This window comes from Pseudorca crassidens, chromosome 13, assembly GCF_039906515.1.
Source record: "Pseudorca crassidens isolate mPseCra1 chromosome 13, mPseCra1.hap1, whole genome shotgun sequence".
NCBI lineage: Eukaryota > Metazoa > Chordata > Mammalia > Artiodactyla > Delphinidae > Pseudorca > Pseudorca crassidens.
The window spans coordinates 29,446,844-29,463,674 of record NC_090308.1 but is presented as its reverse complement, the minus strand read 5'-3'; the positions used below and the strand labels follow the sequence as shown (position 1 = coordinate 29,463,674).

The window sequence follows — 16,831 nt, the reverse complement described above, 5'->3', positions numbered from 1 at the left end:
GTGTAAATGAGTCCAAGCCTCTTTTCATAACTTGATGACCTAAAACACTTTTAAAAGTTACATTAGGGAGTTAATGCAGCTAGAAGGACACTTAATGTGGTTTTCTCGAGAGGCTGATATTCTCAAATCTAGAAGTAAAACTAGAATTTCAGCAAAATGAAATTGTATTATATTATTATTGTCATTTTTAATGGAATAAAAAATGAAATGCATTCATTCTTACGAAAGTTTTCCCAAACCATGTCCCAAAGATACTCCACCTACAGACTGATATTAGAGATTAGATAGTACTTATCTTTTTCCACAGTCAGTTCTATTCAAATATTTCAAAATCCTTTTGAAATTGCTTTACAATGTAAGTTAAAGATATTCTTTTGACTATGGTATACTTAAATCAACATTTTTTAAAAGTCTTATTATACTTAGTTGGCAAGCAACACAACAATCAAATAAAGGTAGACAGAGGACCTCACTTCTTATTCCACCCAGGCATCGGTAGCTTGCAACACCAGACTCTGATTATGCTTATACTTTGTTTGCCAGATCCTCCTGAAAGTGTCTTATTGTTTTACACCATCAGCACAGCCCCTAGCAAAGTTCTTTACAAACTTTTAAAGACTGCTAAGCTGACAGGCATTTACTCACCCCATCTCTGTAAGAACCCTAGGGTATGACTGACAAGAAAAACTACCTGTCTGTGTCTCTCTTTCTCTTTCTCACTTGCTCTGATTTTCTCATTTTCTCTCTTTCTTTAACAAAGCAGATGCCCACTAAACTTGATCCCATGTGGTCCTGTTTGAGAAAAGAAGGGGAAAAAAATTAAAATCAAGTCTCACTAATTAGAGGAAAATTGTGTGTAAATAATTGAAAGGCCTTTTCATTCTTATGGTTGACATTTCTACCAAGGCCTTAATTGACTGTTGGGTCTAAAGGGTTATGTGCTTTTTTTAAGTGACATGTGCTCCTGGCCAAGTACTGGCTGGGACACACTCTGAGTAGTTTTAGATCACCAGCAGCTCTTGCTATTTTAGTCTGTGTCACTGCTTGAAGTTGTAATTAATTTGAATGATCCTAAAAATGATAATTATGACAGTTCTGATATTCGATAAGAATAACTTACATTCAGTCTTACTAAGAAAGTCATGGAGCATTTAGCAGAAGGGCAAAAAAATCTATACGGTGCCAACGAATATCTCACAGAGAAGCAGACAGCAGAAGCCTCCACAGGGCTTAACTTGTCCTTGTAAGTAATTTGCGAATTTTTTCATGCTTGCCAATTAACTGTGTTCTGCACTTTAATTATATCTTCGATCAGTAATAATGTATGTCACGTTTGTTTTTGTTTTTAATCTAAACATTTTTAGCCAATGCCAATTTTAGCTCATTCTTGTACAAATAATATTTATAAATGACATATATCATACGAATGATATTTGCACCCATAGAGCACAGTATTTCATTATTTTCCTCTACTAAATCAACATGATTTTAAAAAAAAACAACAACCACCTAGTACTATTGTTAGATTTCTCTTTCTCTTTTGCTCCCGATTTCTTTTCTTCTTTTAATTCAGTTTTTCTTGTAATGGCTAAATTTCTTGACAGGTGTTCTCATTCTTCAAACCATAAAAAGAAAAAAAATGTATAAAGAAAAGGGTTAAGAAATTAATAGTGAATGTCTAAGATGTTGAAGTATGATCTTTTTCTGATTTATTGGGTCACTCAAATTGCGAACATTGAAACATAGTATTTTGTATGTGTAAACAATGATCTTCAGTGCACGGATACATTTTTGTAAGGTATCTGAAAATTACTCAAGAATTGTATGTTTAGTATGTGTCTCTATTTAGTCAATAACAGGTTTTACAATAAATTATGTCTTAGAAAAGCAGTTATGTCGCTTCTTAGAGTTATAGGTGCATGATTAAAGGAAATGCAATGTAATTTAGAGCCAGAAGTTCTGTATTTAAATATTAACTGTAGTCTGTTCAGCAGTTGGATTTTTGATCAATTATTTTCTTTGAACTTCACGTTATCTATAAAATGAGGATAATTAATAATAATAATCTACTCTACAGAGTTGTAATGAGGACCAAATAAGCACAAGAATATTAAAGTGTACATTCATAGTTTGTATAAACAATTCGTCAAGAATTAGTATTCTAGTCTATAAAAATTGTTTCTTGCTTAATAGTGTTCAGGGGGAAATGACTAAATAAGTAAAGAGGGGAAAAAAGTCTAAACTACTTCCTTTTTGTTTCCTTATTGGTTTTTCATTGCTAATTTTTTCATATTTATTTTAGAAAAGTTGATAAGCAGGAATACTACTTTACTATGCCTTTAACAAGTAAGCAGCAGTTGTGAGGAAGTAATGAGTTCTGAATTTAAAGGACTGTGTCCTGTTTTCACCTCTTGCTAACTTGGTATAGTCAGAGTTCCTTGTGCTGCGTCCTCATTCTGGTTGTCCATCTATAAAATGGGAGCAGTAAGTGTGGAAAATCTAATCACCCACCTATACTGTTCCTGGCGCTCCTGAACCACAGATGGGCAGCTCATCTAAGTGGCCAGGAGGATGCAGGTGTGCCAGGGAGTGCCCCGCTCCCCTCCCTGATCAGAGTCCCAAAGGAGCTGGGGCCCCCAATGGCAGGTCAAGTGCCACGTCTCACACTGGGCACTGGACACGCTGAGAGCTGACCCCTGTGCACCCGGTGGTTCAGGTTCACTTTCTCAGGGCTGTGGGATTGGGAGAAGAGGAAAGTTACTCCCTGGCAGCCCTCCTCTCAGGCATGGCATAGCCACTCTCCTAGAAACATTTCAAGGCGTAAGGGTACCAGTACCTGTTCTTTATACTGCGCAGGATGTCGTGAGGCTGACGTGATCCTGGGTATCGTGTGTGTGCATGTGCTACTCCTCCTTGGAGAGAAGTAGTTATAAGCTTTTTGTTGTTGTTGTTTAATTGTTGTTGTTGTCTTCTTTTTCCTCTGGGAGAAATTGTTTACTTGCCTCTTGTTCCATGATTTTTTTTTTTTTCCTGGTAATATGAGCAGATTTGTGCTTCTAGGAAGAAAGAGAGAGGGAGGGAGAGAGAGAGAGAAAGGAAGGGAGGGGGAGGAAGAGAGGAAGGAAAGAAGAAAGGAAGAAAAGGAAAGGAAAGAAAAGAAAAAAAAAAAGAGTTGCACCAGTATAATATGTACATAATAGGCTCTAAATGAGAAGAAAATTTTGTATTTATTCTACGGACTTGTATTAAGCATACTTTAGAATCTGATGTTTCTTTCTCCAAAGTGAATTTCTACGTAGTATTAACTTCAAGTTTTAAAAAAAACTGCACACGCCCGAAAGTAATATTTTTATTTAGATGAAGGCATCATCTTTTGTTTCCCCTTTAGAAAGCTAATAAAACCCTCTTAATTAAAATTTGATATATTTTAGTGGTAAAAATATTATTCTAAGTTATACCTTTGAATTAATACTTCTTCAAAATACTCTTCAGAATATAAGCAGCCCATAGGTTATATGGAAAAAAAGAGAAGCTAAAATGCTATGGATTTAGGATTTTTAGCTGACATTTTACTTCTTACTCCCCCAACCCTGTTACTTTGTTTTACAAATACTTATTAATTTAGATTTGTAATATGAGTTAGTGTGGGTTATTAATTTAGATTTGTAATATGAGTTAGTGTGGGTTGCCTAGATTTTAACTAGATATTAATTATGTTGTATTTTTTATGGTATCTATGTCCCATACATGAATGTCTTGAATATTCTGAAGTAAACGTGTTTTTAAAACATCCTGTTATTAAAAATATATCAGCTATATGTTTCAACAATTTCCTTTTTTAAGAGTGCAGTCCATGCCTCTAAATTCAATTTTACTTTCTCCCTACATTCCATTTGTATTTCCTTCAAATCACATTGCCTTGTATGCTTTCTCTCAAGCTTACCTACAATAAAGCCTTCTGTTGTCTAAGGGTCATTCCTACATGAATCATGCTCTGTCAAAATTTTGAGGTTTATAAATGTTCAGTTAATTGAGCAGTCTGACCAGCTGAATACTTGTAAGTCCTTTATAATATCTTTCAACACTTCAAAACTTTGGCCCACTTAAGACTCCAGAATCCCAGAGCAAATGGGACAAGTCATTCGCATGGATTCTTGCTGATAAAACTAAGAACATGCTTATGCATTTCTCAGAATTTGTAATAAAGTAAATGTAGGTCTACTGTTAAATGTTTATTTTTGAACTGTGTCTATGTTATGCCATAACAAGGGGTTGGAAAGTGAAAAACTTATCCAATCAGCCAACTATTTGGACTTCATATTAAACACTAACTTGACTTTTTTTTTCTCACTAATTGGATGTTTTGGCATCGTGAATGCTTATAGTTTCTAAGAAAGGAGTCAGTCTCTCCCTCTCCGTCCTCCAATTATTTTTTTCTCACAGTGATGTGATACTGAAAATGAATGCACAAATAAGTAATTATAACTTACATGCCAGCTCCAGCCCACCCCAATTGTCTTCCTAAGATTCTGTGCATTCCTGGGGGACATATATTTTCATGGTCTCTTCTGGCCTCAAGTTCCAGATTTCACAGGATTCTGAGTCTCACTCCGTATCAGTCCCATCCTTTCTGCTCTGCATCAATTCAAACATGGAACTCAGCCCTTTTCCTTCATTCCTTCAAAAAAAAAATGCAAATCTGCTCACAAAAAGTTAGCTTTCAGTGTGGCTGACTTTACTGAAAGCTTGGCAAGACTAAGGCAGTTAACACACACAATTCTTCATATTGGTGATTTCTCTACTTAAAAGTATGTTGACCCAAGTCATATATCACATGGACTGAACACCTTCTTCTCCTTTGTAGGATAATTCCTCTTCTCTCTAACCAACCTCCAACTCAGCTCTGAGTTTCCAGGGCACATGTAAAGACTCACTAAGTCGTCTTCTAAACATCTACTCTAGGTATTACGCTTTCTCTGTCCTTCACCAATCTCTACAAGGGGAAGTGAGGAGTACAGAAAACTTTTACTCCACCCTTAAGAAATATTCATGCCCCCAACACACACACAGACACACACTTACAACACAAGTGCACGCCACTCACCCCACACTCACACCCTGTAGAAAGCAGAAGTATCTAGAGTCAGTTTGGATTTTAAGCAAAAATTCCCCTTGGATACATTTATATCAATGTTTAAAAGCTCTTACTTGCTATAGATGTATAATATTTCAGTGGAAACTCTTGTTCTCCAAGCTGACCCTTGCCTGTCCCATATCTAGACACACTGACCTTCCTTCTGTTCCTTGAAGGGCAAGCTCATTCCTTCTGTATGAATTTTGCATCTCCCTATCTTTGTGCCTCTCAGCATAACTGATTTGTTCTCATGATACATGCTTTAGCCCAGGTTTCTCCCTTTTGTAAGTGACCGTCCAATCTATAACAACCTCTTCGCAACCCACAGTCACATCACCCAATATTCTCTATAAAAATCACTGTTTTATTTCTTTAAAAGAAATTATCACACTCTGAGATTATCTTTATTTTTTTATTTAAACATTGTCAATTGTCTATCCTTGAGGAGAGGGTCCTCTTTTCTATTGTTTACTGCTGTACTTCAGGACCAGAAAATGTGGGTGATACTCAGTAAGTGCTTAATATATTTCTAAAAATAAATAATTGTGTCTATTGTTAAAAATGAAAAAATTGAATTTGCTTAATAACTTTAAAAAGTATAACTTATCTAATATATTTTAAAGGACACATCACATTATCTGTCCCATGATAGTTAACATGAATTGAGTAATAATTATAATTATTACTGTAACCAGGACTTCCTGAGGTTAACCTGATGGTAAAGACCACCATTTACTATGCTCATATTTAGAATTCAATGTTCAGAAGAAATAGTATTAGCCTGGGAATTAAAACAGCCTCATTAAAGATTAGCATCATGGAATTCTAACCCAATCCTCTCATTTAACATTTGTGGCAACTGAGACACAGAAAAACTATCTTGCCCAATATTAATGGCATTAAGTCTGGAATTCAGGTTTCTTGAGTCTCAGATGACTAATTTTCCCTGTAAACCATGTCCCCAGTCCTAATCTAAGAGTAATCAGTTACTTCATGTTTTCATTTATAGAATAAGCAGGTGAAATTAGATGATCTCTCACCATTTGCAGTTCAATTACTCTCTTTCTTTCTTCCCCTCTGTTCATCAGTTATTCTGCAACTTGACTGGAAGCAATCTCCTTACGTTCTCATTCTTATTGTCAAGATCCTACTCAGTGATACCTTGAGTCCCCAACAACTCTAAATGTCTGTTACTCAGGGGTATTGGTGCATCTGACTGGCTGTTGCTGATACACAGCACAGCAGACTTGCAACTGCTGAATCTACACAAGTAGAAAAATAAGGATGCTTGACCATTTGCAAGCACTTCATTGAGGACTTCCTGAGTATCGGAGAATAAGGCACAGCCAATCAAACGTAATGATATAAGGTCAATTACGGTAAAATCAAAGTTAAAGTTGCAATTAATATAGAACAAGGTTAAAATTAAAGCACCTTAGGATGAAATTGTTAGGGCTTTTTTGTAACCAATGTATTTGATTCTGAATTAAATTGCCTTGTTCATCTTGTGGGGGAAGTATCTTGTATGTTTCCTCTCTTCTCAATGGTATTGGTTTTTTATTTCAAATGAAGCAGATTACCTATAAACATATATATGTATATGTATATATATACATATACATATATATATGAATAATACAGACTAGAAATGTTTCTCATTCACTGGTGTAAAAGTCCTTGGATAAATCAAATTTAGCCTGCCTTAATTATATTGTTACCCAATCTATATATTTTATATATTTTAATACCTCACAAAAGGTTAGCTCAAAGTTTTCTGCAGTTTAAACGTTTTTTTGAGAAGGAAACTGGATTGAAGTTAATTATCTAAGCTAGTATGTGAATTTAGAAACTTTAATTTTCCTATGTTTTAGAATTTTCAGATACACTAAGGAATTTAACATTTTTTTAATGTACTATCTTTGTGCCTAATGAGGAGTTTCCCCACTCTGGTTGTACAAGCATGAGGAAAGAGAGATAATGACTTGTCCTATACACAGCCATATAATCCCTTACCTGTTCCCTCCGTTTCTCTGCAGTGTCTAGAGCATTTGGTTAAATCAGCCTTGGTCTAACTGTTGGAAAACAGTAAGGAAGTGAATACAGGAAGTAGTAGAATGGGATAAAATATTGGGGCCAAAAACCTGAAGTGTATTTCAGAGGAAAATAGAACAATCCGAGATTTACTATGTTCATATAACACAATACTCAGTGTTAATCTGGGATCTGTGGACTCTCCTGGAACATTCAAGGGAATCCATACATCTCCCCAATTTTATTTTATTTTATTTATTTTTTAATTTTTTTTTCTTGCACCATCCCCATCCTGAAAGAATATATAGTCCCATGGAGAATACACATACGAACAAAGAATGGGGGAAAAGCTCTGAGAAAGAGTGCACTGGGTTGCAAGTGGGCATGTTGGTGTAATAGGGATTCCTCTTTTTATCTGGACCCTCCTCTTGTCCTTGGAGGAAAACAAGGACAGAGCCTTGTGGCATGACACTAGAAACCCTTCTTCTGCAGTTTTACATCCTCCCAGTGTACGTCCTTTGGATGCTATGCTCAGCTGTTTGGGAATCTACCCACCTGTACTTTTTTTTTTTTTTTTACATCTTTATTGGAGTATAATTGCTTTACAATGGTGTGTTAGTTTCTGCTTTATAACAAAGTGAATCAGCTATACATATACATATGTTCCCATATCTCTTCCCTTTTGCATCTCCCTCCCTCCCACCCTCCTTATCCCACCCCTCTAGGTGGTCACAAAGCACCGAGCTGATCTCCCTGTGCTATGCAGCTGCTTCCCACTAGCTATCTACTTTACGTTTGGTAGTGTATATATGTCCATGCCTCTCTCTCGCTTTGTCACAGCTTACCCTTCCCCCTCCCCATATCCTCAAGTCCGTTCTCTAGTCATCTCCCAAATTTTAATGTAAAATAGTGAGTGTGCATTTTTTGGGAGGCGAGAGACAACCCAAACTTTTCATCGTATTTGCAAGGGGGTCTGTGCCCTCAAAAAAGGCTAAGAAGGACAATATCACCAGGTTACCAGACAACAAGCACCATAAAAATGGAAAAGAGTTAATTAATATAAATGAACATCTCTCCTTTCCCATCTCCAATTAATTATATTTGACATTTTTCATTTTCAGACTTGGAAATCATATCTGACCTTAGGGCTGTACAGCTGAAGTAGATGAGGATACTTCTGTGACAATTTAAGGAAGAGAGCTTAGGATGAGTAAAAACTAAGAAAGTAAATTTATTAGAAAAGAAAATTGAAAATAAGGTTTGCCTAAATGGTAAAATAATAATTTATTTTACACGTAGATAACTTTAATATAAAGATTTAAAGCAACTGTTTTTCATCCCCTATTAGTTTGTTTTCATTGGTAACAACAACCAGTATTTGTAGAGAACTTACCATGTGCCTTCAATTGTGCATAAGCATATGTTTTTATATTGAGTTCTCATAATGAACCAATGGAAGAAGGAAATATTTCCCTTAATTTTTCAGACAAAGAAATTGTAATTATCCTGGCAGCTCAGGAAGGACTTCCAACAAGAGACAACATGATGCCAAATTTCCAAGTGTCAGTGTGTGTATTTTGGGAGGGATGTGGAGTTCAGGATGGAAAGGAGTGAATAAAGGGGCTGGGGAAGGAGCAGAGTAGGAAGAGTGACAGCCAAGTTAGATGCCATTTAGGTATGTAGAATCTACTCTTGAGAGCAACTTGAACAGAAGAGACTGATGAGGAAGGCTTTAAAATTTTGTCTTCGGAGATCTGCAGTAGAAGAGAGTTCCATTGAATCACGATGAGGCTCTACACCAAAGCTGGGAGTGAACACATTTTGGAATTTTTTCAAATTTCTTCCAGCTTTATTTAATTCTTCAAAAACTAAATCTTAAGTCTCCTTAAGCAAAATGAATGTTCAGAATTTATAAATAGGTCAAGAATAGTCAACTATCTTAAGAAATTTCTTTTCATTGTTTTGTAAGAAATCTTATCAACTCTTCCAGGGCAAGGAGACATGGAAAGGAAATGTGTTGACCCTGAAGATTCTAGGGGGAGGATATGGTGATACTGCATCCCTCAAAACAGCGACAACCATCTTTAAAATATGAAATAAGCCCATGGGTAGATTTGAGAACTTACTAAAAATATATTGTAAAGAACCCAGACATTTCAGTTCCAAGTATATATCCAAAAGAATTGAAAGCAGGAGCTTTAAGAGATATTTGTACACCCATGTTCATAGCAGCATTATTTACAATAGCCAAAAGGTAGAGGCAACTCAAGTGTCCACTGATGGATAAATGAATAAGCAAATGTGTATATGCATACAATGGGACATTATTCCTCAAAAAGGAAGAAAATTCTGACACAAGCTACAACATGAATGAACCCTGAAGATACCATGCTCAGTGATAAACCAGCTACAAAAGGACAAATTTTGTGTGATTCCACTTATATGAGGTATCCAGATTAGTCAAATTTATTGAGACAGAAAGTAGAATGTACTTTCTGGTACCGGCACGAGTGGATAATGAGCAGTCTTTTTTTTTTTTTTGCGGTACGCGGGCCTCTCACTGTTGTGGCCTCTCCCGTTGCGGAGCACAGGCTCCGGACGCGCAGGCTCAGCGGCCATGGCTCACGAGCCCAGCCGCTCCGCGGCATGTGGGATCCTCCCGGACCCGGGCACAAACCCACATCCCCTGCATCGTCAGGCGGACTCTCAACCACTGCGCCACCAGGGAAGCCCTGAGCAGTCATTTTTTAATGGGTCCAGAGTTGCAGTTTAGGAAGATAAAAATGGTTTTGGAGATGGACGGTGGTGATGGTTGCACAACAGTGTAAATGTACTTAATGTCACCGAACGGTATACACTTAAAATGATTAAAATGGTAAATTTTATATTATGTATACTTTATCTATCAAAGAGAACAGAGCATAAGTTAATTTATTTGATAATTTTAAGGCTGATTTCTATTCCTAGTCTTTAAATACATGAGTGCAATTAAAATCCCTTCTGGATAAGGCTGGGTTAAAAAGTATATATTTGTAAAACATAGTAGGTACTAGACTTACATATGAGAAATCAATATAAATGTTTTGCCTTAAATTCTTGTATGTTATATAGCTTGATTTAAATATACCTAAGATATTATATGGTGAACATTATATATCTTTTGGTTATTTATTGAGTACAGTCAACTTAGAATTTCATTATCCAAATTGAAAATGTTGTTTGACATGGTTGATGACTAGTGGCTTATGTGGTAGGAAAATATTTTACTGGGAACTCTTGACTAGTGGGAAGGCCAATAAGATGTATTATCAACACTTTAAAATGGTGGTATATTCACAGAGTGCACAGTCTAATAGATGGCTAACAATTTGACAAATATAAGTTTTTAAAATTAAGTACACTGGAATGTCTCTATAATGTTTTCCAGGGATCTGGGGTTTTTTCAGTGTTACATGATCCTCTTTGGGTCCTTAGCCAGCTCTTTAAAAAATGAACGCTAGCTGCAGGAAAATGTTAAATGGAGGCATACTGTGATGAATTTCACTGTCTAGTATTTATTTTAAAGGGTTTAACTTAATATACAACACAGTGAAACTTTGCTTTCTCATACATAATGCATTAAAAATTTTAGTCCCTTAGAAAACATTGCCAGTGAAATTACAGTGAATAACAAATCCATATATACTTAGAGCTAGGATTTTTTTTGGTAGAGTTTATTTTTTCATAGCTGTCTTGAATGGATATTTTAAACTTAAATGGGTTCCATTTCTCCTAAAATAAAGCATCTTTAGAGGAGAAATTTTAAGGGAACAGATGAAATTTCATTACCATGCATGTGGTCACACCTTGTCAGAATTTAGGTCCTAAATTTCACTGTGATATTGATATTTGCACACATTTAAAGTGACATTATTTGGCAAAAGAACAAGTATCTAGTTTGAGTTAGTGGTGCACATGGCAATGACTAACCACGTACTACGAGGTTAAAACAATTTTTTAAATCACTTGTTAATGTGATAAGACCAGCTCATGTTTTTCCTAAGCTCATTTTCAATTGGCTTTTTTGTTCAGCCAATAGGTGAATAAATGTTTGCAATTGACAGATGTATTCTTTACTCAAATAGAAAGGGCAGGAGCGTGAGATATTAACTGGAAAAGAGTGATTCACACCTTCATGGACATAAATCCCCTATTTTAAAATTGAGTAGTGCTTTTAGTATAACTTACCCTAGTTTGACTCTAAACCAAGGATTCCATCTACATGAATGGACTAATGAAATTGATCTTGTTGGAAAACGTATTTCTGGAAGAATTCTGTTCTAAAGAATAATTTATTGGGTATAAGTTATCTTAGAATTCCTCTTCCTTCTCCCTGTAACTCCCTATAACTCTTCCTCTCTCAACACATCACCCCACAAAAAAAAGAAGCAGTGAAGGGAGGGGGAAGGGTAAGCTGGGATGAAGTGAGAGAGTAGCATTGACATATATAAACTACCAAATGTAAAATAGATAGCTAGTGGGAAGCAGCTGCATAGCACAGGGAGATCAGCTCCGTGTTTTGTGACCACCTAGAGGGGTGGGATAGGGAGGGTGGGAGGGAGACGCAAGAGGGAGGAGATATGAGGATATATGTGTATGTATAGCTGATTCACTTTGTTATAGAGCAGAAACTAACATAACATTGTAAAGCAATTATACTCCAATAAATATGTCAAAAAAAAGAGAGATTAAAAAAAAGAAGCAGTGAAACTAAATAGATTCCACCAAATGCTTAAACTTTACCTTTCTCATTAGTCTCATTCTATAGTGATGCTCTTAACAATTAATGAGTCTTTTGTATATGGAACTTAGTAGGTATTTAACAGCCTCCATTTTGATTTTTCTTAATTTTTTATAGATTGACATTGTCAATGATTATTAATGATTATCATTAATAATGATTATTAATGTTCTTAATGATCATTAATGATTATTTAATACATCACATTTTTGGTTTTGTTTGATCACTTGAAAAATTAAAGCTTGCCATGGTTATGGTCATTGTTGCTATGTAGTATATCCAAATTGTGTCTTCTGTTCTTCATCTCATTTTTCCTCCTTCTCGTCCTCCCTCCTTTCTACCCTTCTAACACAGAGCAAACTCTGAAACCTTCTTCACTGCTCTGCCTCATAGGAGCTATTCTCTGTTGGTCCTCATGAAGTCTTACCCTCTGCATGCAGAGTCCAAACCATGGCCAAGGAAGCAATAGAAGCCCCATGCACACTTATCCCCACCCATCTGAGTAGCTCCCTCAATATTGGGAACCTGCCTCTCAAATTTCACCTCCTTCTACACCTCAGAAGTCAGATAACTGCCTCCTCTGCTACACAAAATTACTTTGTTCCATTACAGCTCCATCTTCATACGCTCGAGAAGAGATGAATCTCATCTCATACTTTTCCATTCGCTCAAAAATGGAAGTTCTTTACCACCTGTTGCCCAATGCTTCAGAAGTCTCTATCACAAATTTTATCCATGTTTACAGTGATTAACAGTGGGAAAATAATTCTCTTAGCAATTACTGTATTGTGATCAGAATAAGAAATCTTATAGAATTCTTTTAAAAAGTTTTTTTAGATATGTCACACGTCATAAAATCCACTCTTTTAAACTGTATAATTCAGTGGTTTTTAGTATATTCATAAAGTTATACAACCATTACCACTATCTAATTCTAAAGTGTTTTTCAACACCAAAAAAAGAAACCCCATATTCGTTAGCAGTCACTGCCCATCATTTTGTCCCCTTGGGCCCTGGAAACCAATAATATAATACTTTTTTGTCTCTACAGATTTGTCTATTTAAGACATTTCATATAAATGGAACAAAACAATATGCCGTTCTTGTGACTGGCTGCTTCTATTCAGTGTAATGTTTTCAAGGTTCATCTGTGTCGCAGCATTTACAGATACCTCGTTACCTTATATTGCTAGTATTCCATTGTGTGGATATATCACATTATTTATCTATTCATCAGGTGATGGTCATTTGGGATGTTTCCACTTTTTTGCTATTGTGAATAATGCTGCTATCAACATTCATGTAAAAGTTTTGTGTAGACACATGTTTTCATTTCTCTTGGGTATCAATCTAGGAGTTGCATTGCTTGGTCAAATAGTAATGTTATGTTTAACTTTTTGAGAAACTACCAGGTTGTTTTCCAATGAAGCTACACCATTTTCCATGCCCACCACAGTGTAAGGGTTCCAATTTCTCCACCTCCTGGCCAATGCTTGTTATTTTCTGCCTTTTTGATTACAGCCATCCTAGTAGGTGTGAAGTGGTATCTCACTGTGGCTTTAATTTGCATTTTTCTGATGGCTAATGATGTTGAGTATCTTTTCCTGTGCTTATTGGCTTTTTGTGTATCTTCTTTGGATAACAGTCTATTCATATTCTTTGTTTTTAATTGGCTTTTTAAAAAATTACTGAGCTGTATTTACATGTTCTTGATACAAGTCCCTTCTTAGATATATGATTTGCAAATTTTCTCCCATTCTGTGTGTAGTTTTTTCACTTTCTTGATGGTGTCTTCTGAAGTTCAAAAGTTTTTAATTTTGATGATTTCCAGTTTACCTTTTGTTGTCCTACTGCTGTTGCTTGGGGTTTCGGTATCATGTGTAAGAAACAACTGACAAATTCGTGTTCACAGAGATTTGTACCTTTGTTTTCTTCTAAGAGTTTTATAGTTTTAGCTCTTACATTTGGATCTTTCATCAATTTTCAGTTAATGTTTGTATATGTTGTGAGTTAAGGGTACAACTTCATTCTTTTTTATGAGGTTTCTAGTTATCCCAGCTCCATTTGTTGAAAAGACTATTCTTCCCCTTTTGAAATTGAAAATCAACCTAAATTGAAAATTTAGGTTGACTGAAAATCAACTTATCATATAGAGGGTCTATTTCTGGACTCTCAATTCTATTTTATTAGCCTTGATATCTGTATTTATGCTAATGCCACCCTGTCACAATTACTGTAGCATCATAGTAAGTTTTCAGACGAGGAAGTGTGAGTCTTCCAGCTTTGTTCTGTTTTAAGATTGTTTTGGCTGTTTTGGGTCAGTCGCCTTACATATAAATTTTAGCGTCAGCTTGTCAGTGTCTGCAGAACTGCAACAACAGCAAAAACAGCTGTAATTTTCATAGGGATTATATTGAATCTGTAGATCATTTGGGGACGATTGTAATCTTAACACTATTAAACCTTTTAATCTATGAATGTGGATGTCTTTCCATTTATTTAAGTCTTTAATTACTTTCCACAATATTTTCTAGTTCTCAGAGTTAGAAGTTTTGTGTTTTTTTGTTAAATTTATACTTATGTATTTTATTCTATTGTAAATAGAATTATTTTCTTAATTTCGTTTTTGATTTGCTCATTCCTACAGTATAGAAATATAATTGGATTTTATGTATTGATCTTGTATCCTGAAACCTTGCTGAAATTGATTATTGGTTCTAATCATTTTTAGTAGACTCTTTAGGAATTTCTATATGTAAGATCATGTCATCTTCAAATAGAGATGGTTTTACTTCCTCTTTTCCAATCTAAATGCCTTTTTTAAAAAATATCTTTATTGGAGTACAATTGCTTTACAATGGTGTGTTAGTTTCTGCTTTATAACAAAGTGAATCCGCTATACATATACATATATCCCCATATCTCCTCCCTCTTGCGTCTCCCTCTCACCCTCCCTATCCCACCCCTCTAGGTGGTCACACAACACTGAGCTTATCTCCCTGTGCTATGCAGCTGCTTCCCACTAGCTATCTATTTTACATTTGGTAGTGTATACATGTCCATGCCACTCTCTCACTTCATTCCAGCTTACCCTTCCCCCTCCCCGTGTCCTCAAGTCCATGCTCTACGTCTGCATCTTTATTCCTGTCCTGCCCCTAGGTTCTTCAGAACCATTTTTTTTTTTTTAGATTCCATATATGTGTGTTAGCATACGGTATTTGTTTTTTTCTCTTTCTGACTTACTTCACTCTATATGACAGTCTCTAGGTCCATCCACCTCACTACAAATAACTCAATTTCGTTTCTTTTTATGGCTGAGTAATATTCCATTGTATATATGTGCCACATCTTCTTTATCCATTCATCTGTCGATGGACACTTAGGTTGCTTCCATGTCCTGGCTATTGTAAATAGTGCTGCAGTGAACATTGTGGTACATGACTCTTTTTGATTATGGTTTTCTCTGGGTATATGCCCAGTAGTGGGATTGCTGGGTCGTATGGTAATTCTATTTTCAGTTTTTTAAGGAACCTCCATACTGTTCTCCATAGAGGCTATATCAATTTACATTCCCACCAACAGTGCAAGAGGGTTCCCTTTTCTCCACACCCTCTCCAGCATTTATTATTTGTAGATTTTATTTCATTTCTTGCCTAATTGCCCTGGCAAGAACATCCAGTACAACATTGAATAGCAGTAGCATTTTAAAGTCTCCCTTCCTCCAGCCCTGTCTCCGGCCCCAACAAAACTAATCTCTACACTGCGCTCAATCATTCAGTAAATACAGAATTTATTCAGTAAACATTGAGCATACACAATGTACAAGGTGCTGTTTTAAGAGTCACTTCTATTCGAGGTGACAGTGGTCTTTATAAAACACTAATCTAACTATGACAGTCTTCCATTTAAAACTCTGTGGTGATGGTACCTCATTATTATTAGAAAAAGGACTAACTTCTTAACAGGGCTTACCAGATCCTACCTTTCCTAGCATGAGTGTAAACCTCCAGCTTCTTTTCCTGCTGCTTCTCTCTTGAACACTCTTATGTAGGCAACCTCAACTGATTTTAGTTTTTCAAAATCTCAATACAGTTGATCCTTCTGATTTGCAGATTCTTTATTTGCATGTTCACCTACTGGCTAACATTTATTTGTAACCCTAAAACCAATTTGTAGGTTTTATTTGTAAAACCTCACAGGGCTTGTCCTTTTTATGTGACATTTTTCACATTTTTTGCTTTTTCTTGGTGACTTTGCTATTTAGAATGGCCTTCAAGTACAGTCTAATATTCCTATGTGCAAGAAGGCTGTGATGTGCTTTATGGAGAAGATATGTATGATAGATAAGCTTTATTTAGGCATGAGTTACAGTGCTGTTGGCCGAGTTCAATGTTAATGAATCAACAGTGTATATTAGTAAAGCATCTTTAAACAGAAACACACACAAAACAAGGTTATGTATTGTTCACTAGATGAAAATTTTGTGACTAGATGCTTTCAAGAGCCTAACGCTAAATTTATCCTGGGGACAATGATTTGCTAATCTAGTTTTTGAAGGGAGTTTTTGGAACATTACTACTATGAATAGCAAGAATCCTCTATGTATAATGGTAATAATGATAACATAAAAATAGCTAAAATTTACTGAGTGTCAACTGTGTTCCAAACACTGTGCTAAATAATTTACAGACATTAACTTGTTAATTCCCATTATTTGGAATTCCCTGGGGGTCCAGTTGTTAGGACTTGGAGCTTTCACTGCCATTGTCAGCTCAGCTTCAATTCTTGGTCAGGGAACTAAGATCTCACAAGCCACACAGTACGACCAAAAAAAAAAAAAAACAAAAAAAAAAACCCTCCCATTATTTTATTTAATTCATGAGGTA

General features: G+C 35.7%; 1 protein-coding gene across 1 annotated transcript in view; it reads left to right on the top strand.

Moving 5' to 3' along the window:
• The first annotated feature begins 1,024 nt into the window (after positions 1-1,024).
• The window catches only part of EYA4 (EYA transcriptional coactivator and phosphatase 4), a 298,829-nt gene continuing 283,022 nt past the window's right edge, over positions 1,025-16,831 (top strand). Inside the window, exon 1 of the mRNA XM_067702043.1 lies at positions 1,025-1,243. The gene's annotated coding sequence lies outside the window, so the exon portion shown is untranslated. The remainder of the gene's footprint in view (positions 1,244-16,831) is intronic.